Source organism: Cyprinus carpio, unplaced genomic scaffold (genome assembly GCF_018340385.1).
Source record: "Cyprinus carpio isolate SPL01 unplaced genomic scaffold, ASM1834038v1 S000006547, whole genome shotgun sequence".
In the NCBI taxonomy this organism is placed as follows: domain Eukaryota; kingdom Metazoa; phylum Chordata; class Actinopteri; order Cypriniformes; family Cyprinidae; genus Cyprinus; species Cyprinus carpio.
The window spans coordinates 3596-25627 of NW_024879210.1; the positions used below are offsets into that span (position 1 = coordinate 3596).

General features: G+C 35.8%; 2 pseudogenes; one reads left to right on the top strand and one right to left on the bottom strand.

Moving 5' to 3' along the window:
• Window positions 1-8025: 8025 nt before the first annotated feature.
• On the bottom strand, window positions 8026-9831 carry LOC122143961 (annotated as a pseudogene).
• A 3271-nt stretch (window positions 9832-13102) lies between these two features.
• Window positions 13103-22032, top strand: part of LOC109064147 — a 41481-nt pseudogene continuing 32551 nt past the window's right edge.

Sequence of the window (22032 nt, forward strand, 5' to 3'; positions counted from 1 at the left end):
CTTCCTTGAAAAAGGCGGTCACAATTCATAAATGCTTTGGAAAAAAAATAATAATTTGTTATTTGTATGGTCTAGGTGGTCCACCTAGACCATACAAATTGCATACAAATTGCATACAAATTGCATACAATTGCATGCCAATGTGCATTGGCTCGTTTAGTTTACACTCGAAGAAGATTGGTCTCTCGAAGCAAGATCCCAATTTGTTGGTCACCAACGTGACATCTCCGTTCCCTCCTTCAGGGAACGAGTGTAACATTCGTAACCGAGATGTTAATATTAAAAGTAAACTCACTCAAAATATACTTGTTATATTGATTCAGTTCAATAAACATTTGCAATAGTCCTGATATTAGGAAAAACACTCTTCCTCATGTTTTGCTTAACTGTATGTCCTAAAATAAATTATAGTCACATTCTTTACAAACAACATTTATTTTTAATGCTGAGCCTATAACTTATTTAAAACTAAACTAAAAACTGAACCTCCTGCTCAGCTCACATACCTCTCATTTCCATGACTGAATCATCAGAAACGGTGTAACATTTGGTTGATAAACTCTCGTATCTGAATGCAACTTAAACAACATCCTTCACATATGCAAAAAATGTGTTTGGAAAACACCACGGCATGGCGATGTTCATGCTGACCGGCAAAACCTACATATTGTACAAGACAAGCTAAATTGAGTCACCAATACCTTTTGTATGTTTATTTGTCTCATTTACTTTGATGATGAAGAGTCTTCGATGTAAAGTTTGCAATGCTAGAACCAGGCACGTGCACACATAGACATCAAAAGGGGCTTGAGCACCTCCCCTTTTTCTTCCTCCAGAGAAAGTGGCCTTTAATCAGGTTTTTTTTTTTTTTTACAATCCTTTTTTATTTATTTTTTACTTTTTTAAATAAATGAATATGTGTGTGTGTGTGTGTTTCTGTTTGCGCACAGCCTTTTTTGTTCAGGTCGGGAAATGTTGAGACTTTCTCCGCGCAGGGTCAGGTCGGCACACATTGATCAGCACATCACAGTCACTGACAGAGAGCCTCCTTTCCTTTCCAGTTGTGTTTTTCTTGCTGTGGAGGTGACTAATGATGACCAACAGAGTAAACTATCAGTGGCTCGAATTTACAGCTTATTATCCAAAAGACAATTATAGTTAATTTGTCTTGCTAACATCCATGACTCATAAGAGCTACCATGTAAGTTAGCTAAAGTTTAGCTAAGGCAATAGGAAGTCTAGTAGGTTACACCAGTGTGGTTTATTTTAGTGTATGATTCAGTTTATTAAAATGCATTTAGAATGATCACAAAATTCAAGATATGGGGGAAAAATGTATATATTTACATAAAAAAGCAGCATAATAAAAGCAGCAAAAAGCAGCATGATTACAAATAATTTCAAATATCAGTATTCAATGCTTGTGCTTTAAAATATCGTGCAGTATTGAATGCATTGCACTGTTGATTAAATACATTTATGTCCCATTAAACAGGTAAATGCATCTAAATGCTTCTTCTCTAATGCAGCTTCTGTGTCTTTCTAATTTTGTAATATTGATTTCATCTTGCTTTAGTAACATGACATTATTATTCTAATTTACTGGAATCATCTTAAGAATTTGACTATAAAGATGATGCACACCTTTAAGAACAAATTGGCTTTATAAAGGTTAAAGTGCCCAATAAAAGGTACAAATCAATTTTTTTAATTACTTATTGGAAGATTAATTTCTATCACTGCTGTTGACCCGTTGATCAGTGATCACCAGACAGAATATGAAGAATATTAAAAATCAAAAACTTTAGGAGTTAGCTGTCCACTGTAGTCCTTAAGATATCAGCACAATAACACACTCAGCAAAATATCATCGAATTATCGTTATCGATAAAATCCCAGAAAATGTTGAGATATATTTTTTGTCAATATCGCACACCCCTAGTATATTCAACATTTTGTTTAGAAAAAAAAAAATATAAATAAATATGAGAAATGCCCTTTATTCCACTTGAGCCCCTGCCCCTCAAAAATGTCTGTTCACTTCCCCTGGCTAGAACTGATTGTGTGCACTCTGGAGGCGCCGTGTGTGAACATTTGGGTTACTCACATCATAGCAGCAGAAAGATGTCCATCAGATAAAGAGCAAGACATCATTCAAAAACACAATCTATTTTTTTTATTTGTGTACCTTCAAAATAACAGTGAAAAGTTGTACTTTTGTAAAATAAAGAAAACATACAAAATGCACTTGCTGTCTCTGTGAACCTCTTCCTGAAATGAAGAAATACTCAGCGATACTGTCTAACACTATACTTGTCACACAGAATGAGAAATATTTTTATAGAAACCTTGAATTGCCCGCTTTTACCTGTTTACGTTTTGCTTATTTCACATTAAATGCATTATATAAGTCACTTTGGAATATAGATCAGCACTTTCAGAAGGAGAAGGATGAAAAGTGTAGTGTGTAGTATGGAGTATAGAGTATTGTTTTTTATTTCACCCTGGCTTTGGGTCATGACATGGACCCCAGCTTGAAAACCCCTGCTCATACTCATATTATCCTCTCCTAACAGTAATGACCATAACAAGACTTGTAATCAGTCAGGTAAAGGCAAACCAGGCACATCAGTCACTTAGAGCGAGGCCGGTGCATAGTTGCTGCTCCCCTTTCGCTACAGGACCGGAGGCTTAATAAATTCAGGTGAATATAACTGGCGACAGGTTGCTATGACAGCTCATTTAACGTTAATGGATCACCAAGTAGGGTGTATAGCAGTGACAAACAGACACATATAATGGGGTCCTGTATGGAAAGATGTTTCCAGCTGACAGTTATCAATTTTCACCTCTACAAGTGAACAGAACACTAAGCATCAGCAGTAATGAGGCACGCTTGGAGTGCCCGTGCACCCCCTCTTAGACTGACTGACTAGAGGAGGAGCTGTCCCAATCTAGAACTAGTGGACCAATGATGACGCTTAAGCCTGCCCTGATTTACATGAAACTCTAACCGCAACATTTGGAAGAAGAAGCACAGAACGTGGAATAAAGAACAAAAAAGAGAAAAACAGCATAAGCATACAAAAAATTAAAATATGTGCAGAAAATATCTGAGAGCACAAAAACAAAAACAAAAAAAACTGAGAAATATAACCAAGGAAAACATGATTTTTGTGTGCAGTTTGGATAATTTTGCATTAATATTTCAGGTTTGAGCAAATATGATTTAAATGTGTTTAAAAGATTTGATTAATGCTTATTATTTATTAAAATTTGTTATTTCAATTTGATTTACACTTGCCATTTTTTGATGTAGACCATTGTTTGCTATTCTGAAAACTTTGCTGTCATTTTTAGATTTCGTGCAATATAATTTTATTTTCGTCCTTAATCTGGTTTCATCGGGCAGCTTGTTTATTATTTTTTTTAAATCCGTTCTGACTGCAATACATACGCACCATTCTCAGTAAGGGAATCTGATCCCATAGTCATCAACTCATTAGAATAGACTCCCAATACCTGGGGGCAAGTTCAAAAGAAGCTCAAACCGGTGCGTAATGTATTTGCTACGTGTTTCTGGCTAAAACGCCAACACTTCTGGTCTGGCAGTAACGTGAGAAATGAGACCAGAGGCTGTTTTTTTATGCATGTCAATGGAGGGAGAGGCTTCACCTACACTGAGTAAAGAGGTTTTTTTTTTTTAATGGTTATCTTTTAATGAGTTTAAATATTTTATGCTAGTGTTCGTCATGTTTTACACTAAACAATACTTTTATTTAACTATTTTTAGAGTTTACCACGACAAAAAAATGATGTTGTTTATGAGAGAAGTCACTGACTTTTTGCGACAGGTGGGATTCAGCTTATGGCACTTCTCGTTCATTCCTATGGTATCCGTAAGCGGTGATTGAGTGTCGTACAAACTCTGACTGAAATTCAATAATGTCAAGGCTGTAATGTGATTGGTTATTAAGGGACACACGTAGTCCGAGTTAGCCGTTACTCTTTCTCTAATAGTAAGTAATACAGACCCTCTCATCTCCCTATAGTAAGACAATCGCTGATATTTTTTCTCTTGTTTGGTGCGTGTGTCAAACATGTCAGTCCATTCATTTGGTGGGTGTGTCAAAATTGTTAGCCTTACAAGAGACAGTTCGCACAATGTAATTAACATCAAAATAATTCACAAGAGCAAGTGTATATGGTTTTGCACCATGTTTTTTTTTTTGGGTTTTTTTTTACTTAAAGGCAAAAATAACTTAAAATAATAAGAAGCACAGTATAGAGCCTGGACCTTATTTAAAGTGTCCTGTCCCCTAAATATACCTTCATTAAATTGCCATTCTTCTGGGCCATGGCCTCGTTTCCCCGCTAACCCCGCTCACTCTTAGCGCGGTAAGAAGACTCGAAAGATATTATCTTACCAAAGTTTGTTTATGTTCATAAGTCGTGTTCCCCTAAGTTGTCCCTTAGGAAGCGTATTAAACCAGCCGCCACTTACGTCCGACGTTTACAACGGCGCTGTCCCCCCCAATGACGGTGCTGAATAACGTGTGCATCGATTGCTCCAGGCACACTCGCTTTTTCAACATTACCAAGTTTGGGACTTGTACTTAGCCGGTGGCGCTGATTTCTAAAGACGGCTACAAGTGGCGGCGGACTAGCCGTCTTGAGCTCCAACAACGCTAAGCGGGAGCTTTACGAATGGTCCAGACCCAACCTGTACCGACGTGTGACTTACAGAAGATCTACACCGACGACACGCGGTCGACGTGGTCCCGGGAATCGTTGCCCATAACATGTAAGAGAGAGGTTAAGGAATATGTTTAAGAAACTACTTAGCGATACGGACGTTTTTTGGGGACAACGGGCCCATTAATCCTTTTTCTTAGGAAGATTTGGCTAGAAAGTGATTACTGTAGACCAACAATACTATACATATTTCTATATTTTTTGCTATGTAATGTGGAGTGAACAATTTCATAACTTTTCGTACTACGTCCTCTGAATTAATATAATGGGTGACTTTTACAATAACATATAGCACAACAACAGTGCTCGAAACAAAATGATAAGCCCTCATGCTCCCCAGTAAAAATAATAAGGTCCAGATACCAGTCATGGGCAAAAAGGTATGGTGGAGACAATAGCAGAATGTACGAGGAAGTAAAATCTTCTAGTTTTTCCCCCCCCCCAGCACGATGAGCACCGCCAGCATGCAGGCCAGCGACACACACACGAAAGCGCGCTAGACCTGGATCACGTTGTTCCGTAGCGATGACTCATGATAGACATGCTTATGGTTCAAGATAATATAATTACCTGCACTTCATGACGTTTCCACGCGCTTTTATCGACAATTACCCAATGAACTTTCTGCACAATAAGTCTAGGTAATATCAGTGTGTGGACTTCCTTTTTTTTTCAGGACTCTGTGCACAGAGGGGCATTCGAATTACGTCCTGCTATCCCTCAATCAACTTTCTGGGCAATCCTAGCTTGTAAGCCACCAGCGAGCAACAATTTTACTTACTCACTCGGGAGTTGGCAGACCACCAGGCGGTTTTGGTTGTCCCCCGCCAAACAGACGACGCAGAGACCAGACACGCAGAGATCAATGGGTCCAAGGTAACGAAGTGAGAGGCGGTGTTCGAGGGAAGTAGGAAGGCGAGAGAACGTTTCCCAGGGGAACCGACCTCCCGTGCCCCCCCAAAAATTCAACCTTCTGGTCCCGCGCCACTTAGGTTATCACTTTTCCTTATGGCCAGTGCTCCATCGCGTGCTGGAAAATGCATTGTTTCTTCACCAAAACTGTTGTTGGGTTGGTGGAAAAGTAAGGTGCTGTTTTGGGGAAAAAGGGGTTTTTGGTACCTTTACTTCTTATTCATGGCTGTGTTTTTTGGGCAGACTATTGTGAGTGAGCCCACTCCCTTGATGAGAAGCAATCCCACACCTGAATGGTGTCAGGATGCTTTTAATGTTGGCATGACACAAGACTGAGTGGTAGCGCTCACCTTTTCTTCTCCGGACAAGCCTTTTTCCAGATGCCCCCAAACAATCGGAAAGGGGCCTTTCACGGAGAATATGACTTTGCCCCAGTCCTCGCAGCAGGTCCATTGTTTCACTATACATTTTCTGCAGAAGATCAATTCTGTCCCTGATGTTTTTTTTTGGAGAGAAGTGGCTTCTTTGCTGCCCTTCTTGACTCCAGGCCATCTTCCAAAAGTCTTCGCCTTCACTGTCGGCGTGCAAGATGCGCTCACACCTGCCTGCCGCCATTCCTGATTGCAAGCTCTGCACTGGTGGCACACTCCGATCCCGCAGACTGAATCCTCTTTAGGAGACCGAATCCTGGCCGCTTGCTGGACTTTCTTGGACGCCCTGAAGCCCTTCTTTACAAGAATTGAACCTCTTTCCTTGAAGGTCATTGATGAACCTATTAAATTGTTGATTAGTCGTGCATCTTGAGTAGCCACAATAAATATTACTCCTTGCCTGTGAAGCCATTTTTATGCAACGCAATGATGGCTGCACGCGGTTTCTTTGCAGGTCACCATGGTTAACAATGGAAGAACAATGATTTCAAGCAATCACCCTCCTTTTAACATGTCAAGTCTGCCATTCTAACCCAATCAGCCGGACATAATGATCTCCAGCCTTGTGCTCGTCATCATATTCATCACCTGAGCTAACAAGATGATTACTGAAAAAAGATCTCAGCAGGTCCTTGAATTGACAGATCTAATGAACTTGCAGTGGAAAGGTTTTTTTGGGGATTAAGTTCATTTTCATGGCAAAGAAGGACTATGCAATTTCATCTGATCACTCTTCATAACATTCTGGAGTATATGCAAATTGCTATTATAAAAACTTAAGCCAGCAACTTTTCAATTTCCAATATGTTTTATGTAATTCTCAAAACTGTTTGGCCACGACTGTAGGATCATAACACAAGAAGAAAAATAATAAGTGGATTATCCTTCACCTGAAATGTTTGTCTTTTCATCCTGAAATGCGAGGCAAATGTTGGATCACAATAATTAGGAACCATAGTTTCCACAAATCCCTTCTCTCAATTGGGATGTTCTCTTTTATTCTGGACAGCAAGGGCAGTGACTGTAACGTTCGAGCGTATTTTGCAGTATTAAACATCGTATTTATACCGATTTCATCAGGCTCTGAAAATTCTTCAAAAAGAACAAAAATAATGGCCTTCTCAGCTGCCATAGTTGCAACTCTTGCGCCATTAGAACAGGGTGTTCATTTATACCGATTTCATCAGGCTTTTGCACCGTTTTGTGGGGGCTGAACACCAGCCCGAAATTGGTGCAATCAGAAAAAGGAGACATGCAAAATATGCAGTTAGGTTTGTTCAACAAATCTGAAATATAATTACATTTTTATTTCTCTCAGTATTTAACTTGACATGCAATGAACAAAAGCAATCAGTGAAAATAGCTTACCTAAAAACTTATTAGAATAGAATGGAACATTTTTTATGATTACAACCACATATTGCTTATGATCTGAGTGGATGATGTTTAAAGGTTAATGATTTCTAGGTACATTTAACAGGCCAATTTATACAATAAAAATCTTGCCCTTGAGAATGTAAAATATCCTGCAATTCACTTTAATGAGATTATTTTACTGTCTCTAACAAACGCAGCCATCAATCTAGGAGTGCCTTTGCTGGCTCAGAAACAAAGTATAATGTCTTTTTTAGTGCAGTTGCTCAATAACATTGGAATCTGAGAAGAAACACAAAATGAAATCATCTAAAAAAATTACAATAAATTGTTGTTTAACAGACATCTTTTCACATTCTAATTTAACAATAACAAAACAAAGGGGCTAGTCAGGAATGAAAGGAGACTGTTGTTTTGAAATAATAATTTTATATTTAAGAGTGGTGTCCCATTTGCCAGTCTAGTAATGGTTATTTGCGTTCCAGTCTGATCTCTTTTCCATGCGCAACATCTCAAAAAGCTGTGGTTTGAATTCCTTGAGAATTCCAATTTCCATGTGGAGATGTTCAGTTTGGTTTAATGCACTATAGGACACCAAAAAAGACAAAGCCTTTTTAAATTGTTTCAATAATTTTAGGCTAAAAAAAATCTATTTATATGAACTACTTTTATTGTACATATGCACATTGTCTTATTTTTTTAATCATAAATGACTTACCTTTATAATTGTATTCCTTCTAGAAATTAGTGCGAATACAATTGTGCATAAAACCACCACCACTCCAGCAATTGTGGGTCCTACAGGGAACCTTAGCCACTTTAATCTAAGTCGAGAGAAGAAAATTAAATATACCTTTAAAAATACTACTTTAACATTTAAATTATAAAAGTAAAACTGAGTACAAAAAGTCAAAGTAGGTCAAATAAGGATAAAACAGGACCACAAACCTTCAACCATAACATTTTAAAGGTCCTGCCCATAAGTGTCCATAGACAGATGAATTTACTTCACAGAAGTACCTTCCTTGATGTACATCACGCTTTAGCTTTTGTGATTGATAAACTGAGCAGTAATGCCGTTATTGGTTGTTTTGTAACTGCCAGAGGTAGATCCAGAACTTCACCATCCTTTTTCCAAGCCACAGTTACAGGTGGGTTGGCACGGATATCACAGGACAGAGACAACATCACTTGTTTCTCAACATCAATTCAAGCACATATTACTTCCTTAGTGTCATTAAGGTCTGGGGGATCTGTAATATAATGGCATTCAAAGTTTAAAATAAAACGGTGCCTGACAATTCTGCTTACTATTTTGTTTAGCCAACATCCAAAGTGAAAAAAACAACAACAATTTTTTCCCCAGCCACTCGCATATTGCAGCAGCATATTCATCACAGAGTTTGGCTCCGTTCCATTCAGTTTATTTTTGAGAAAGAAATATTCCAGATTCCAATCCAAGGCCCATTTAAAGTTTCACAGTTAGTTTAAAAACACTTACATTAATGACTCATTTTAAAAGCATTGTTATTGTTTAAACTGTAAAACTGTTTAGGGTTTTTGGAGGCCCAGTGTCATCGCAATGAAGTTTTGTAAAAATGGATATAACCTTGGATTTCCTTAACATATAACAGTGTTTGGTTTTAATGAAAATAGATTTCCTTGTGGAGTTCATGCTGAAACTGCTGAACTAAAATAAAATGGATCCCAAACCTGCCCATTTGACCCTTCACAAATGTTTTTGTTTACTTATATTCCCCCAGGTATTTTTAAACATTAAACTTACATTGGACGTCAAACTTGATGGAGCTTGTTTACACTTGCATCACCATTCAGCTGACAGATAAAGACAACTCCGTTGGCTCCTCTTTAGTGACAGGCTGTACACACAGACTACTTCGGGACCGGCGGTTTTTCTTCTGCAGGTTCACCTGGGCACCATTGCGGAACCACTGCAGTTCATTTTGGTTGGATGGCTCAATACCTTCATCATTAATACAAGTCAGAGTGAGAGTTTTCTCAACCTCTGTCCGAAGCAAGTTCCCGGTGGCCAGTGGACATGACTCAATGGGTGACTGCTGTTTAGAGAGAATTAACTATTGAGCAATTTGTTCAGGCATAAGAAACTAAAACTGATGCAGAGTACAGGTTAATTACCCTGTATATGTCCTATAATAATACTCAGGTTAATACTCTACAGGTTAAAACACTCTTTCTGTTTTGATATACTAAACAACATTTGGTGAAATGTTAGAACAAGCAGTATTTGGATCTCCTTTGAAGCATCAGGCTTGAAAACATGTAGTAAATACATTACCTTTTACACGACAGACAAAGCACAGTAGGAGCAGAGAAACATGACACCAACTGATACTTTCATCTTTGTACGTCTGCCAGATATCCTGAATGACAAAAAGACATCTAAAAAAGTCTGGAAAAATGTATAAGAAAATCAGATTTATGGAATGATTTATGGAAATTTTCTGAATTTATATTTTGCCAGGAATATTTAAGAAAATAATCTTAAACTCAGTGTCAATGGGGTCTTAAACAACACTGGATCCTATTGACCTTCACCGCATACATAAAAAAAAAAAAAAAAAAAAAAAAATTCACAGGTTTTGGGATGACATGAGGGTAAGTAAATGATGGCAAGAATTAAAAATTTTTTTCAGGGTCGTTTTTTTACCACTATGCTTTTAATAATTTCTGGCAGTTGCAAAGTCCCTTGAATCATTTGATTTTATGATAACAGTATATATGAAATCTTAAATGCGTTCTCAGAAATTCAGAGCCCCTTTTGAGTACCATTTACTTACCAAAGCTTTGTGTGACAGTTCTCTGGAAAATCCAAAGGGTTGCGCTGTGAAGTCCTGGGAGATGCTGTGTGTCTCTTCACACCAATGCTTTATATTATGTCGCTTTACAGCACTTGAATTGAAATCACCTCCCCTCACGTCACAGACCTTTAAGTGTTGTGTAAAAATAGGCTGAATGGCATTTTAAGTGTCATCTCAATCTTCCCAGAAGGAATGGGAACGGATGAAAAGAGAGAAAACCCTATAAAGATATAGTCCTCACATCCATAAAACATTTGTGACATAGATAAATTTACTGTTTCTATAATGGATGGCAAAATGCCAAAAAGCCCAAACCAAAATGTCCCAACCCAAAATGAATCATACATTCCTTTAGTGTTAATACAAACCTGATACTTAAATACTATTCTCTTAAGTAACATTTCTTATACTGTCTATAATGGCATAGCTGTTAACCAGATGGTTAAAACTGAATTAATAGTTTTTACCAATATTTTTTTCTAGTGCATGTTGTAGGGTTACACATTTTGCCCCAATTTGAAAACAAAACATGCATGATGTTTGGTTTACATAATTTAACAATGTTGGTGGCATGGCATATTAGTAACCACCAGGGGGCCTAGTTTGACCATTGTAAGCTAATGATGTAATGATCAAATTAAAATTAAAACTTGACTGATTTATCTCTCTCTCTCTCCTCTCTCTCTCTGTTCCATCTCTCTCTCTCTCTCTCATTAACACACAAATAATACTAAGTACACTTAATAATACACAATACAAGTCTATATTAATTATACAAGTTCAGTTGAAAGAAGCAGCATTAAGCTCTTACAAGATTGTGTTTAAACCAAGTTATTCAGCATGATTTGAGAATGATAAAAAGAGCATCTTCAAAGGAGGTAGGAAACATGTGACCCTCTGTACAAAAAGTCACCATGATCAGTGTCAATAATTTGCTCGTTTGATTAGTGACCTAGAAATAGTACAGAATCTTTAATAATTCCTTTTCGTTTTAAGTCAACATGTTTGTTTCTTTGAGTTTTTAACTCTTCAAGTCAGTTTTAAATTTAACTTTCTGATTGTCACATTGCATATATTTCCCACTGTATGTATTAATATTTTTATTATTATTATTTTTATTGTTATTATTATGGCTGAAACAGAACAGAAACCTCATAACTAACAGTAATACTTCTTTAAGAGTCATTGCTGTCATGAAACTTTGTCTTTTTGTCATAACATATAAAACTGTATTTATGTTTGAACAGCACCAATATGCCTGCACTGTAGAATACAGTTAATGAAACACCAACCAAACTCAAAGGTTTATGAATGAGCATTCAGAGGAAAGAATTTGAGAACTTGTCAAAAGAGATATTACACATCCATAATCACATAGTTGACTGTCTTTGCTTAAAAATGTGAGTGTATTCATGTCAGTTCATACTATCACAATGTACTGTATGTATGCATTTGGGCAAACTGTATGTGGCATGCATGTATAGAAGATAAAACTGTTTTTATTGCATGTTAGTGACTTTTCATTCCTTCTATTCACCTCCCATTCCACCTTTCAGTCTTCAGCATTTCCTTACTGCATATCAGATAAGACATGGATAACTTGCACAAGAAAGTCTAAAGGTTGTTTTAATTTGCTACCCCTAGAGATTGTACACACATACTGTACATTGCATGACTTAAAAACTCACAAATAAGGGGGACTTTTTTGAACATTTTGTATTTTAGATCCTATTTTTTATTTTTTTTTGCAGAATATTAAATATATCTTTACATACAATAATTACAAAAATAAATTCTTTCTTTTTCAAAAATACTTAAAGCAGTTTTATTATTAATATTATATATTATTACATTATGAATCTTTGTTCAGCAACCAATGTAGTTGTAATAATATTTGAACACACTTTTTTTGACTAGTTACAAAAAAGTCTAGTTTATTGAATAATCAGCACAGGTTGTACAAGACTTAGGTTGACAGAGGTTAAGCATTACGTTTTACCGTAGAGCAAGTTAATGACCAAAGGTTGCATGTGATATGCCAACCATGACTCCTCATGCTGGATATCCATGGCAAGCTACCAAGATGTAATGTACCAGTATATTACAAATAGTGATTTTTAGGGTTATCTGAATCATTTAGGTCAGTTTGCCAAACAGTAATTAAAACACACATTTTATACTTAACAAACACCTATTCTAACAAAAATTATCCTTGAGGGGATTCAAACCTAAACAGTCTAGACGTGGTTTAGCAAGTATATAATTTACTCTAACTCCAAGTTTTACAGGTTAAAGGACTCTTTAGGGATATCTGTCCCAAAGTAAAGTTTTTTCCTGCTTATTATGCTGCATTAAGAAATCTGACAACTTAGAAAGCAATGCTTTAGCATGGGTTCCTCAAAGGAACAGCAATCTGTTATTTCCACATGCATTCCTGATAAGATTACCACTGCGTTTCAGAAGTATGAAAGTCTAACCAACCCTTACAGCCCCCCTCAGAGCTGCTGTACTCCATACAGGGAATTATAAAGAGCTTGCTTGTGATCTGCCTCTTTTGGGCTCCCTCAATGACTGAAGGCAGCAGGTTACTTAATCAGTGTATCAGCACTATTTGATTTGATTTGTGTTTCTGCCTCCATGGACTGGTAACACCATTTCTAGAACAAAACACTGCTGGAGAGAAGCTGTCTCCTCATTCCTATATTGCTCCTATTATTTTCTCTGTTATTATTTTCCCGCTCTCTCTTCATTCTTTTCTCTTATTTTTACTTTCTTGCACTCAACGGCTGAATGGATAAAGCTGGGATGCCTGAGGCTTGCGGGCCCCTGGCAAGCCATGAACAAAATCACCGAGGCAACACGCACCTAGTTCTAAACCTCTTCCGCTGCAGCTGTGTGCGTCGATGGGTTCCCCTGGCCTACAGAGAGGAGCTCTACCACGTCCTGCGCCTGTCGGGGCCCCTGGTAAGTCCTCTTTTTGTTCCATGTCTCTCTCATCTGTGCTCCACAAGTGCTGCAACTCACTTTAAACTTTAAATACAAAAGTTTTGCCAGCTAAATCTGGTTCTGGGGTGATGGTTGGTTTTGACCTATGCCTGTAACTTAAGTTAGAGTTGGAGTTAGTATAGTTAGTTTTATAATCGATGAGGATGTAAATGATGGCTCCTGTTTTTATAGCTGTGAAGAGTGCTTGTCTGACTGTCAAACTGAATTCCTGTGGTCTGTTCCCTCACTTTCGGTTATTAATTTTGGATAAAGATTTTTGTTAATCCTTCTATTTCATCCTAGTTAGGTGTCTGTGTACTTATACAAACAAACAAACAAACAAACAAATAACAAACAAACAAACAAAAAAATAATAATAAAAAAAAATTAACAAAAAAAAAAATACCCATATATAAAACATATACCCACACATAGATTCATTTTTAGTATTTATTTTAAAAGTGGAATTGTTTTTCCATGTATATTAAATTTATTTTTTGTATTTATTCATAAAAAACTAGGGCTGTCAAATGATTAATCACGATTAATCACATCCAAAATAAAAGTTTTTGTTTACATAATATATGTATGTGTACAGGGTATAATTTATTATGTATATATAAATACACACACATAAATTATATATTTAGAAAATATTTACATGTATATACATTTATATATTTATATTCTTATATTTTTATATTATATATAAATATATTTAATATATAAACATAACATATTCTTCTTAAATATCTACATGCATGTGTGTGTATTTATACATACATAATGAAATATACACAGTATACACACATATATTATGTAAACAAAACTTTTATTTTGGATGTGATTAATCGTGATTAATCATTTGACAGCCTAATTAAAACTAATATTGGTTTTTGATGGGCATTAATCTGGAGTTCAAATAGTCTTATTGTAGGATTCTTACATGATGCAGATCTTTTTTTTTTTCTTTCTCCATGTTACTAGTTGATATTCTGCATTTTCATCTTCCACAGCTCATCTCCAGGATCCTAAAACTTCCTACTGCCATTCGTCATCACAATATTCTGTGGTCACCTAGGAAATGCTGAATTGGCTGGATATGCCTTGGCCTCTGCGGGAATTCATCCACCATCTAATGGAGCTGTCAGAAAAAAAAAAATGGAGAAAAAAAAGTGCAAAAACTGTAACCTTGAGAGGTACAAAAGATTGACAAAAGGGGCAGTACTTTCAAATCATAGAATATAATAACAGAATAGGATTTTTATTGTCATTTTGTAAAAGGGAACAATGAAAATGCACACTTTTGTACCTCATCTACCCTGAAGGCTTGTATATTAGTACGGTAATTGGTCGTGAAATTCAGTAAAGAATTGAAAGTAATGCCCCAGTATCAGCGACAAGTACAGTTCTTCTGTCAGATGACTTTTATTTTAGTTTTATTTTAAGACATTACTTTCAGTTATTACATCTCTCTGATAATAAAATATATAATTATATTAAAAATGTTAAAATCCTTCATACGCTAATGACCCTCATACATTTCACTGAAAAATCTAAAGCCTCAGTATCTTATCATGTCTATTTTTTTTGGTACAGCAAGCTATTTCCTATTTCAAGGAGTGCTTGTGAAGTTGATCAAATCGAAAATCCAATATCTGTATCTCCAAGAAGGGGAAGCAGTGAGAGATAAGGAGACAGTGTTTTGGTAATTTCACTGCTAAATCATCATTTTTCTCCCTCAGACTATTAATGTGACCACAACAGCCACAGGATGCGGTCTGGCCCTCGCATGTGACACACTAGTCTCTCAGGTAGTGTTAACTGATGATGACTTAAACATGATTAAAAGTAATGATATGTGTACTACTAAATCTCTCAACCAACATGCAAAATATCTTAGCCAACATGTAACTTAATACTACAGTGGTAATGTAGCAGTACCATGGGTGTGTTGTGGTGTCTGATGTAATATCATGAATTGCATACCATTGTTTAACAATTGTTTAACAATTATCATGTCCCTTATTTCCCATATACAGTACAATGGTAGAGTACCATACTATAAATAGTTTGCTACTTTTTAAGTTAAAATCGAAGAATAAACAATATATTCCTTTCTGTAGACCATGTTTTAAATATTAAATGTTTGGTATTCAAAAAAAATAATAATATTAAAAGAATAGTTTACCCAAAAAATGTAAATCTGCTAAAAATGTACTCACCCTCAGGCCAGGAGAGAAAAATGCACAGATGAAGCCACTGTTTACAAGTGAAAATATAAATATAAAAACTATTGTATAAAACAAATTCTAAACTAATTTGTAAGTGGATTTTGATGTAAAACAAAAACAGCAGGGATGTGGACTTTTCTGACTGGGGGAAGCATTATTATGACTTATGTACACAATTTTGACCATTTTAATTTTTAAGTTAAAATGCCTTAATGACTGGAATTGTAAATTCACAAGACCAATTATCTGGACTTGTGTTTTATCAATTGTTTGAACGTCATTCTGATGGGCCCACTGACTGCCAATGATCCATTTGTGAGCAAATGATGTAATGCTAAATTTCTACAAATCTGTTTTTGATGAAAAAAAACTACATTCATCTACTTCTTGGATGAATGAGGTAAAATTTCACAACAAATTTTCTTTTTGGGTGAAACCAACCATAATTGTGCAAAACAATCTACAGTTTTTTTGGCATGAAGTTAATCTGTATTATGAAACTAATTATCTATGTTGAGTGTCCAGACATTTGGGCAGTAAGAACCTTAAGCGTGTGGGGGAGATTTCCAGAGAAGCATTCTCATCCTCTTACTCTTCTGCCTGCCATGCTGGGCCCATACTCATTCAATGTGCTGAGCTCAATTCTACTCACCCTGAAGCAAGAGCAGGAGGTGGCCAGTCAGGACTGATCCAGTACTCAGATAATTAGATCAGAACTTTTAGTATGGTAAACCATTACCAGTGTAACATTTTTCCCCCATGTAGATAGGGAATCATATTTGTTGTAGTGAAAGCAGTGTGTTGTTCTAAAAGAACAGAATATCAGTATATGTCTTAAAAAAAAAAAAAACACTTAAAATTTTGAGGGAATTAAAGCCTCTGAGAACTACAAAGAGATGGGAAAATTCTCTTAGCTGTAGGTCTGTGAAAATGAGTCCAGATAATTTAAAATAAATTAGTTTATGACCTACTAGGTCTGCGTTTATATGACCTATAAGTTTATATAATTGAGGAATGCAGTATTAGTTGGGTAGTTTTTGCTTCACTTCAATGAAATGAGAGAACCCAATAATATATATATATTATTAACATGATTTTAATGATGAGCCAGAGATGACACCATGATTTGAAAAGGAAATTAAATTGATTTGTGTTTTAAAAAAGAAGAAGTGTGAAGTGGCACCTAGCTATATATGGATGCATCCCAAATTCATTAAGTCATGAAAAAATAAAGCACATAAGGTAAGTACATGGATTGTAATACTAAAGTTACTTTTTTTCCAACATTCAGTTTGTACCTTTTAATGCTAATTAAAAAAGTAATAGGATACCAAATTCTATCCTATTTATGTAGCGTGTCAATTATCCTGTTTTTTGGGTACCACACTGTTCAAAGACTGTTATGCTCTTTTTTCAGGATTGCACAGCTGTATGTTATGGCTTTCCTCCCTGCCGTTCCTGTAAGTATAACAACATGTTTTTACAAAAATAACACAACAGTGGTTTTGTGCTTTCATCTCTGTGTTGGCCTTGTTTTCTAGAGTATTAATTTCAAATGCAAGCTCTCTTGGCAGGTCTCTTTCCAACCAGTTGGTTATCAAACTTTTACAATTAATCCAGAATGTGGCAGCAAGATTAATTTTTAATGCAACCAAAAATAATGCATGTCACACCTATCTGATCGAGAACTGGATTGTCAATTGACACTGGCTAGCCAATAGCTACAATTAACTACATTGAAGGCATTGATGTTTGCCTACAAATCCACCACGGGCTCTGCACACCCTTTACCTAAATACATTACTTCAGACTTATGTGCCCTCTAGAAGCTTGCGTTCTGCAAGTGAACATTGCTTGTTTTGTGCCATCCCAAAGAAGCACAAAAGCTCTTTTACAGAAATTAAATGTTCCCTCTGGTGGAATCACCATATTCAAGAATCGGCTAAAAACACACTTCTACCATCTTTATTTACCGTCTAAACTCTAGCACTCTATATTCTAATTATATTCTTAAAAAATATCGAAAGAAAGAAAGAAAAGAAAAGAAAAGAAAAAAAACATTGTCTCTTTTAGACTTGCATCTATTCATTAGCACTAGCTTGCTAATCTTTTAGTATTCTATCTGTTTTCTTTTCATTATTATACAATTAACAAAAGCAAAAAATACCTCTAACGCTAGCTTGCTGTATTCTTTTCTATTCTATCTGGTTTCTTTTTATATATTATATTATTTTAAAAAACCCTGCTATGTGTACTGTGTTAAGCTAACTGAGACTTGTATAGCACTAATATATCATTGCTCTTTTGTTGATTTTGATTGCTTCCATTGTATTCTTTGTAAGTCGCCTTGGATAAAAGGTTGTCTGCTAAATGACCTAAATGTAAATGTAATATAAATGTTGCTACACTTGTGCTGCTCACTCTTCAGGACAATTTTTGGTCATTAACCAAAATGTTTCCTGTCAAATTGTTTATTATGTTCAAGACGTAAATTTTAAAGAGCCTAACCACACATACAGTCACTGTCACAAGCTTTCCTACTGCTGACAGTACTGATGTCTTTTACTGTCCAATATTCAATTTCCTAGGCAATGTTTCTGCACCATCTGCAGGTGTCTTATCTGCAAAACCAGGTTAAAACCTCTCAGTAAGCTCAAGATGCTACCACTGGACAAAAGACAGCAAAGACTTGTAAAGTTAACAAATAATGTATTGGCATGTTTCAGGGCTCATCCTGCCACAGATGTACACAGCAGTTGCTGCCAACGTTTTAAATTTAGCAACAAACTACCTATCCTTCTTCACTCAATGAAATGGGAGTTATGTATGTATGATTACTGCTATTTTTATCAAAACTAAACAGCAATACATGCACTATAGATTAGCGATAGCCATAAGCCAGGAAATAAATGATCCTTAGTAACAGTAAGCAGGTGCTTGGTCTCTGCAGGGGCTCTGCTGCAGCCAACAGTATCTCAACAGATCTCCATCTGCCTCTTGCTGTTGCTTTACATACGCTGGAAAAAGCTGCATGTGGATACATGGGGGTGGTGAGGAATATATGGAAAGCTGCCACAACACAGAGACATCATGTTTGCTTTATGTCATTATGGGTTCATTGACTTATACAATTTTTACATTAAGCCAACTATACAAATTATACCCTAAAAGGGGGTTCACATTCAACAGGACAAAGTGATTAATTTTTAATGGCTGTGAGTTAAAGTGATGTTACCAATGCAGCAAAGTTAGAGGAGCTACAATTGTTGCAGATGAGCAGCAATGTATGCGGAGAGACTCCCAGGGGAGTGCAGGACAGTGATGCCTCATTGATATATTTGAATACAATGGTATAAATAAGACCTACAGTAGCGCTGATACTGGAATTGAAGCTGATTTCAGATTAAAGGCCGAAAACAATATGCAATGCAAACTATAACGATAACAATAAGATATACTTTTTAAACTAATTTAAAAGAACAACCAGAACCTCACCACAATTATAACAATACTGGCACAAAGGAATGATATTGTTGGAACCAATTTCAATTTCAATTTTATTTATTTATTTTTGTACCAGCTCAGCTGATGAATGAAAAAAAATTAAAATTTTGAGAATTTAAAGCAGCAGATGACAAAACTGCAGTGTGTACTTATATTAAACAGAACAACATTGTGTGTTATAGTCATCTTTATAGTTAACTAACAATAGCTATAAACATAATTATAATGAAAGCTACATTAAAGTCAATGCTTGTGCTATTTTAAAGCTGATTCTGATTGGCTGTTGTGTTATTATCATTCATCAGCTGAAAAAAAAAAAGATCTGAAAGTGATTCCAACAATATCCTTTTTCTGCTTACCTATTCTCATAGAATTAGAGGAATTTTTTAAAGTTTACGGTTATAGTTAACATTCCTGATGTGCTTTCAACTTGTGTTCAATTCTTGTGATCATAAGAGCCTTTTGCACCAGAGGAACATGTTTCATAGCTCCTATAAATACTGGAACATATAAGTATTGGATCTATAACCCGGCAAGATCTGAGAATGATTTAATTTCAGTGAACAACAACTAAAAACTAAACTAAAACTAAAATCTCCTGTTTTAGAATCGGGTCTAACCCAGCACAATGGGAAAGAGCCAGTGATGTAAGTTTATGTTGATTGGCTGAAGGGATTGCCATTTGAAACATGGAAAAGATTGGACCAACACCAAAGTCCAGGCACTTCTCAAACTGTATGCTATGGATGAAATTTAGGTGTGGCTTTGAAGGTTCATTTCTCTGTCTTTTTGACATGTAGAACTGCAAGTTGTCTGTTGCAAGCCACTCTCAAGAAATTATCCCACATTAGTCACCACCTACTAAAATAGTCACCAAAAGAATCTGTCAACAAATCTATTTGGTGAATTGTGAATTAAAAAAACTAAATAAAAATCCCACCCCTAGCTGATAGTTGGCACAGTCTGAATATATCATTCCCAGAGATGCCATGGCCTTCAGTAAAGTCGATTTGCCTGAGTAAAATCTTCTCCACAGGTCCAAAGGACTCTCAGTTAACAGTGCCTCAGAATCAATTTTGCTTGGGATCGACTCCCAGCCTTTGGAAGACTTATTAGCAGCAAACTGCAGAGAGTCAGTAATTTAATCTATCACTATGAATTCCTACTCGTTATGGACACTAGTTGGCGTTTTTCCAGTGAAAGAAAATACTTTGTTGTTTATTTGTGAGGCTGTTTTCCCAAATGTCCCAAATCCAAAATCTGTTAGATTTTGATCTGTTCACAAATGACCACTGTGAATAGGAAAACATGAAAAAACACATAGATAATTCTGCTTAGCTAGTCAATCAATAATGACAAGAGATGTTAAACTGTTATGAACATGGACTGCTGTGATAACAAAGATGTGGTGTTTGTCTTTGTCGCCCCTACAGGCTGGTCTTACTGCAGCACTGTTTGCAGGAGTGGGGCTCTTACATGAAAAACTGGCTATTCCCAGCACTCTCATGCTCTGTGTTTGAGTGGTGGTTCTATGAGGATCGGAGGTTTCCTTGCAGGTTTGTAGTGATGGTGAAGAAGGTTTAACAATCTGTGTGTGTCTTGTGTTTCTGATTAACAGTAATAGTCAGAAAAAAATATAATTGAGAAAATTGAAATGTTGTAAGGGTGAAATACAGATTGATTGATTGATTGATTGATTGATTGATTTGGTCAAGTATCATAGATATCTTTGATAAAATCATGCTTTTATGGCCTTGTATGATATGGAGCGAATACAGAGCTCATGAATCACATGATGAAAAAGAAAGAAAAAAAAACACAAAAAGAACAAAACAAACAAACAAAAAAAAAAAACATCTCAGTTTATTCAGACAGCCAAAAATTATTCAAAGGTATGCTAATTGGGTGCAGTTGCTGATATTTCATTATGACCAAAAAGTAAAATTTAGAATTTTAATGTCAATGTAAATTGTAAATAATTTTTTTGTTCAATTAGATCTTTTTAACTTGAATCAAGTCAACCTAAGTTGTGTTTCAAGCCATTTCTCGAAATATTTCTAACAATATGGAAAGTTATTCTTAACATTTACGTATTAAAATATGTACAGGATACGTTATATCACAAAAAAATGTGTACCACAACCTGAAGTGTGAGCCATGTTTTACAATTATACTACAACGTGCTATCAATTTTTCTATTGTGTAAACTATCAATCAAGATGACAGAAGGGACGGTATTGCAAGAATTTTTTGAAACAATTGGAGGCTTTAGGGACATTGCAATATAAATATCTAATACAGCATTTTGTTGTGGTTTTTTAGTGGCGTGTTTAAGTTTGTTAATTTTGTTTTTCCTATTGGTCTTCAACCAAAGTTCCCTCTGCAATCACCCAGGTGGAAGTGCCACATTTGGTTTTGCAGTTTGTTTTATAAAATAATATCATTAAAAGTCTACTACAGTTTGAGTTGGCAAATGCCACAATCAGACAAAAATCAGAGACAGCAACACATAAATTAAATAACATCATGTCCCTTTAATCTTTCCCCCTGTGATTGGCAGGAAGCTGGGGGAGGTGGATCTGATGCTCAAAATGGTTGATGGAGGTGGGGACCATTATTACATGGTAAGACATGTTATTTAACATTACACTAACAAGAAGAGGAATAGTAAATGGTTTAATATGACATTGCTGACAGGGTTTGTTTTATGCCAAATTGGCAAATATATTGAAACAAAAAGTATCAAACATCTTTTCTGAAAGTATCCAGTAATATAATATCCTGTCATTCGTATAGTGTGGGGGGACTTACCTCTTCCACCTAATTATAATAATACTAAAAAAGAAATATCCAGAAATGAAAAAACTTATTTCATATTATTTTTTCACTGGTTTTCATCCGTAAATTGCAAGACCTTAAATTATCAATAACTGAAAGAAAAAGGGGAGGTGATTAGCTCTTTTTAACGATCTCAATGTCCTAAGCTTCGCCAACTGA